Source organism: Zea mays, chromosome 3 (genome assembly GCF_902167145.1).
Source record: "Zea mays cultivar B73 chromosome 3, Zm-B73-REFERENCE-NAM-5.0, whole genome shotgun sequence".
In the NCBI taxonomy this organism is placed as follows: Eukaryota; Viridiplantae; Streptophyta; class Magnoliopsida; order Poales; family Poaceae; genus Zea; species Zea mays.
This window is the reverse complement of record NC_050098.1, coordinates 221,555,394-221,560,938: the sequence shown is the minus strand read 5'-3', so window position 1 is coordinate 221,560,938 and position 5,545 is coordinate 221,555,394. Positions and strand designations below refer to the sequence as shown.

General features: G+C 36.9%; 1 non-coding gene across 1 annotated transcript; it reads left to right on the top strand.

The window, feature by feature from the left end:
- The first annotated feature begins 3,959 nt into the window (after positions 1 to 3,959).
- LOC111591219 (small nucleolar RNA snoR60) lies at positions 3,960 to 4,033 on the top strand. Its single transcript, XR_004857459.1, has one exon. It is a non-coding gene; the product is annotated as a small nucleolar RNA snoR60 (small nucleolar RNA).
- Positions 4,034 to 5,545: the final 1,512 nt, after the last annotated feature.

Here is a 5,545-nt window from a genome sequence, read left to right as displayed (position 1 = left end):
GCTTTGATACCACTTCTGTCACACCCGGTTCTAGGGGGTAGAACCGAGCGCATACCATATGTGTGCCAGGATCCATTTCCACACATATGTTGACGTCACAAGTGTAATATATCAAAAGACAATGCAATAAAGGCGTAAAGAGAGAGTATAATACTTTATTACATCATCTGCATCATTGTATCTTGAACAAGTATCACATCAAAGTAAAGCGGAAATAAATAACAGGGGCAATCTCCCACAGGAAGATGACCGGCACATCGTTAGACTTAGAATTCATCGTCGTCGATAAAATCTCCATCAAAGTCTCCAGCATCACCCTCTGATCAAAATATTAGCAAGGGTGACCTCACTTATGGTCGAGGCTCAGCAAGTGGGGGAAAAATTAATGCAGGTATAACAAGGTGAGGCTAGGGTTGAGCAGTAAGCATTTTAGTTGGTCAACATTTTATTAACAACGTCTGTCTTATTAATAAGTGTGAATCCCAAATATCCCATTTAAACAAAGGAATATGAATATAACAAAAACACTTAAGTGAAACCACTTAAGCAAATTATTGGCAGATCATCGGATCTCAATTTAATTCCATCTTCAAGTTCAATTATCATGTGAGGAGTCCAGGTCGCTCATAACCGGGAGCACGACTGATATATCAGTTTTACACTCTGCAGAGGTGGTACAACTTTACCAACAAGCCATGTATCCTATCTAGCCCGGGTTGATCGGACCCTTAAACACTGCCGAGGTGAATGGCTAGGGATCCATTATGAGGCTTTCACAAAATACACTTAATACGAAGCAACCCGCTAAGGTTTCTAAAGACGATGGTGGTGGCCCCCTGGGTGAGGTACCTTAGACAAGAATATGTCCCCATGTTAACGTGGGCTGCCAGCACCTACCGCTCCTCCTCTTGCCCATATTTCAGGTAAGGTTGCTAGGCACTAAGCATATAAAGCTAATTACCAAAGCCAGAGCCATGATAGCACTCGTGGTTGCACTGTTATCCTGGGTGGTCACTCCATGTTCCAATTAATTTAAAATAATGTTATCTTAACCGTCGGGTTAATGTCATAATTGCCAATTAACATTTTGGAACATTAATACCAATTAATGAGTGACATTAAAAATCATTAAGTTGAGCGGTAGCATAAATCTTGCAAAGCTTAATAATTTTCCCAGGTTAAACAAGGAATACAAGTAGTAAATCTAGGAAATCCTTAATTAGGTTAAACCCATCAAAATTATGCAATATATCAAAAAGTAAACATTATTATATGCAATGAGTAGGTACAAACAGAATATACAGAGGGAGAATCCACTTGCCTTGCTCAAATGTGTCCTGCGGATCGTCCTCGAACGAATTCAGATCCTCTACCACACAATCAGCTTCTAATAACGATTCGCATATCTTACATACAAAAGAAATCATTCACCAATAAATACACACGCACCATTCAACAAACAATGAAACATACACTTTACAAATCATACATATAAAAGGAAGACATCTAAAAATAAACCTTGATTTGTAATTATAATATAAGTCTATCTATATCGACGATCGTCTCATTTGCTACGAAGTAAACTACTAATAATTTAGTCTCGAGAATACACTAGAGGAACCTATATGGCAAATTGACTATGGAGGTATATACTATATGGATTCATTTAAAAATACATAAATGTGGTGCTAATTCAAACTTTATAGAATCTAGAAAATTAACCAATTAATTATTGTATTTCTACCGGAAAGGATGTAGGTAATATTTTATTATTTCTTTCTAAAAGAAAATTATAGTAGACGTTACAACCTTATTTAAAAAGTCACATAACCTTGATATTTAAAAGAACTAAATTGACCTACCAATTTAATTCTACTATTTAGTTTATAGTGGACATAGTCGCTATATTATTTTATTAATCGAGGCTCTAGCATGACTAGCAATTTGTATATAATCGCACATACGAACACATACGGTGTGACTAAAATATATAATTCATCCCGAGCAAAGACAACCGTAGAATTATTCATCTAGTATTATTGATACAAATATATAGTTTACCTATCCCTTAATCTTTTACTCTAATAAACTATATTTAAATTAATGTCAACAATCATAATCAAATTACTAGGTGAGTGCCCGTGCGTTGCGACGGGATTAAAAAAATTGTATGAAATATATAACTGAACGATAAATATCACTATGATATACAAAATATGTGTGATAAACATTATGGTGATCATGTTCCGAAACTGCAGTTTAGAAGGTGACATCTAGTCTATATATGCAGTTTCCTAAATGCAGGTACAATCTCAAGAAGAAAGCAGTCCTTGAAGATGACATCAAGTCTATATATGCAGCAACTTAGAAGGTGTACGGCAATATATTTCAATCCCAGGGAGACCATGTTTGATTAAAATCTGAGTTACCGGCAATATATTTCAATCCCAGGGAGAGCGCTCTTGTATTTGCCCTAACCTGACTTGAGGTCGCACATTGCCTCTACCTAGTAACACAATCATCTGACAAGATCTAGTATAATAACAGAAATGACAGATTTGCAGAAATATTATAGCATTGTTTGGACTATTGCAGACAGAGAATACTGCATTATTCCTATAATGTAACCATCTACAAGTTTTATCACAACAAAAATAGCCAAACAGTACCTCAGTTCGTTCTGGCATGATAGGCTTCCCTGATAACAACTCAGCAAGAATGCAACCGGCACTCCATAGATCAACAGCAGCACCATAGTTAGTAGCACCCAACAAAAGCTCTGGAGGTCGGTACCACAATGTTACTACACGACTTGTCAAATGTTGTTTTTGTTTGGGATTATATTAAAGAATGTAGCTAGACCAAAATCTGCTATTTTAAGAATGCCATTGTTGTCAAGTAGGAGATTTGCACCCTTCATATCCCGATGCAAAACTCCGCGGTTATGACAATGATCAAGTCCACAAAGTAGCTGTTGCATGTAACACTTGACCTGAAATGACCATCTTTTGAAGTGAGAACTTAAACCTCAATACAAATGGAATGCCAAAGGACAAATTAAGAGGGTAAACCTGAGGTTCTGAGAATTTTAAGCTAGGTGTAGCTGCAAGTCCTGCAAGGTCGTGCTCCATGTATTCAAATACAAGATACAAGCTGCTTGACATGCGTGACGTCACCAAACCTTCAAAATCAGTGCTTTGTGGGTCCAGCAACACACATGAATAGGAAAGATCAGTCCTGGCCTTTATGGTAAAAAACAGCTTCAGTGCAAGTGATAGTTGTTGGCTCCTTGATTCCCACTGCGTTGCTTCCAAGATCAAACAGTGAAGATATGTAAGAATCACTCTCTTCTATTTATGTGACCACCGATTGACGGGCACATGTCCAAGAACTTAAGACAAAACAATTCAATGGAGATTTAATAGCATAGCAATTTCCCGAGAAAAAACAGTGGAAGTGAACTCAAACCTACATAGCCATAATCATAATCAAATTAATGTTGAGGATGCAAATCTTACAAGTCTGTAGCTCCTGGTACCCATGTGTTGTATGTATCTCATGTGTCTGATATTGTAGGGCCGGTGAGTTCTCTATCTCATAAGTCTGTAGCTGGTTATTGTCTTAGTTTAATTTGTTATCTTAAGAATTTGGACACTGTTGCAGGATGGTCTAGTCTACGCTGTTGAGTTCTCTCAGGAGTGGAAGAGACCTTGTCAACATGGCAAAGAAGAGGACCAATGTGATCCCCATTATTGAGGATGTCAGGCATCCGGCAAGGTACCAGATGTTGGTTGGCATGGTTGATGTTATCTTCTCTGATGTTGCACAGCCAAACCAGGTACCATTTCCTTCGAGCCTGGTGTCTGAATCACTGGGCTGCCACATTGTTGGATTGAGTGTTGTTTACCCTCGTTCTCTGCCTTTATACTCTTTTGATTTTGATCTGGCAATATTGAGCTTAACAAATGATGATCATACTCGGATTCCCATTCAAGACATCAATTGGATGATGCAGATTCGAGTTTCTGATGCCAGTTGTGCTCAATGCCAAACTTATCTTTATTTGCTTTGTGCTATTCTCATTTCTTTGTTTTGCTTTATTGGTTAAGTCCATGTGTGTCCTGTACCCAATACAATACTTCACCATTTGGTTTTTGCATTTCTTTTTTCTGTGCTTCTTGACTATGTCACATTTGATGATCCATCCTTGTTGATTGTAACATTGAGTTTGGAATGTCAATTTGTACATTTCCTGTTATAGCACATAGTGCTTGGAGTTATTGATATGGATTTCTGGATAATCTATTAATCTTATTTGCTATATTTATCAATTTGGGTTCATAGTATTTCTAGTTGGTAATGCCTTCCGATGTTAGAATCTTGGAATGATACTTGTTTTGTTGACACATTTGGTACATTTGTAACATTTTTTTGGAGTCATCTGGATCCTGACTGTATTTGATATCTAGAAAATTACATGTTGTCTATTTGGACCATTGTAGCTTATCTAGTTTGTTGCTTGATGGGTATATAATCCAATTAGTTTCAGTTCTATTGTTGACTTGGAACAGCAACATCTGTCATGCCTTACTTGCTAGATTGTAAAGAAATGGTTATGTATTTAGGAAAAAAATAAAGATACAACAATGGGAAAACACCGTCAATTATGCAGCTAACTGAACACTAAAAGTATGAAACAAACTACAGCTAACTGAAATTTATTAATATCAACTGTGCAGCTAACTGAACACTAAAAGTCTGAAACAGACTGCAGCTAACTGAACTTTATTAATATCAACTGTGCAGCTAACTGAATTCTAGACAATCAACATAAAGGATGTGCCACAATTGGATTTTCAGTAACTAAAAACTATGAAAATTTCAAATAGACTGCAGCTAACTGAACCCTAAAAGTCTGAAACAGACTGCAACTAACTGAACAAAAAAATCAAGTTACTAAAAACTCTGAAACTCTGATCACTTCATGGTTCTCTGGCTCTAAATAGGTGACAGGGCATGAATTTGTTGGCAGACTGTATTTTGTTTTAGAGAAAATGTAACTTTGACAACCTATAAAAAGTATGTAACTCTGAAATTCATAGTGATTACGAGGCCTGGCAGCACGTCTCAAACACTAAAAGCCTGTAGCACTAAAATTCATAGTGAATACTAATTGAATATCTTCATTGTTCTATAGCACTAAAAGTCTGAAAATTGGGGGTAGGAGCAGAACAGACCTAGTATTGTGAAGGCCAAGGAGCAAGAGGCTAAATTCTCAAATGCTAGAACTGAATAGAACTATAGAACTCACCAGGATGCTCTGCCTATGACTCACTGAGTGATGAGTGCACTGAATTAATTGAATTAGAGATGCCAATAGATGAACCAAAGACGATCCAGAAAGGAAATGGGACAAATCTTCAACAAACCGTTGAACAAGCAAGCTAAGTGGTTTAATGCTAACTGAATTGTGCATTTTTCTTCTACGCATAGACACATGAAAATAGCGAGGATATTGTTTTTCTTCAGCCATTGGACAACGGAA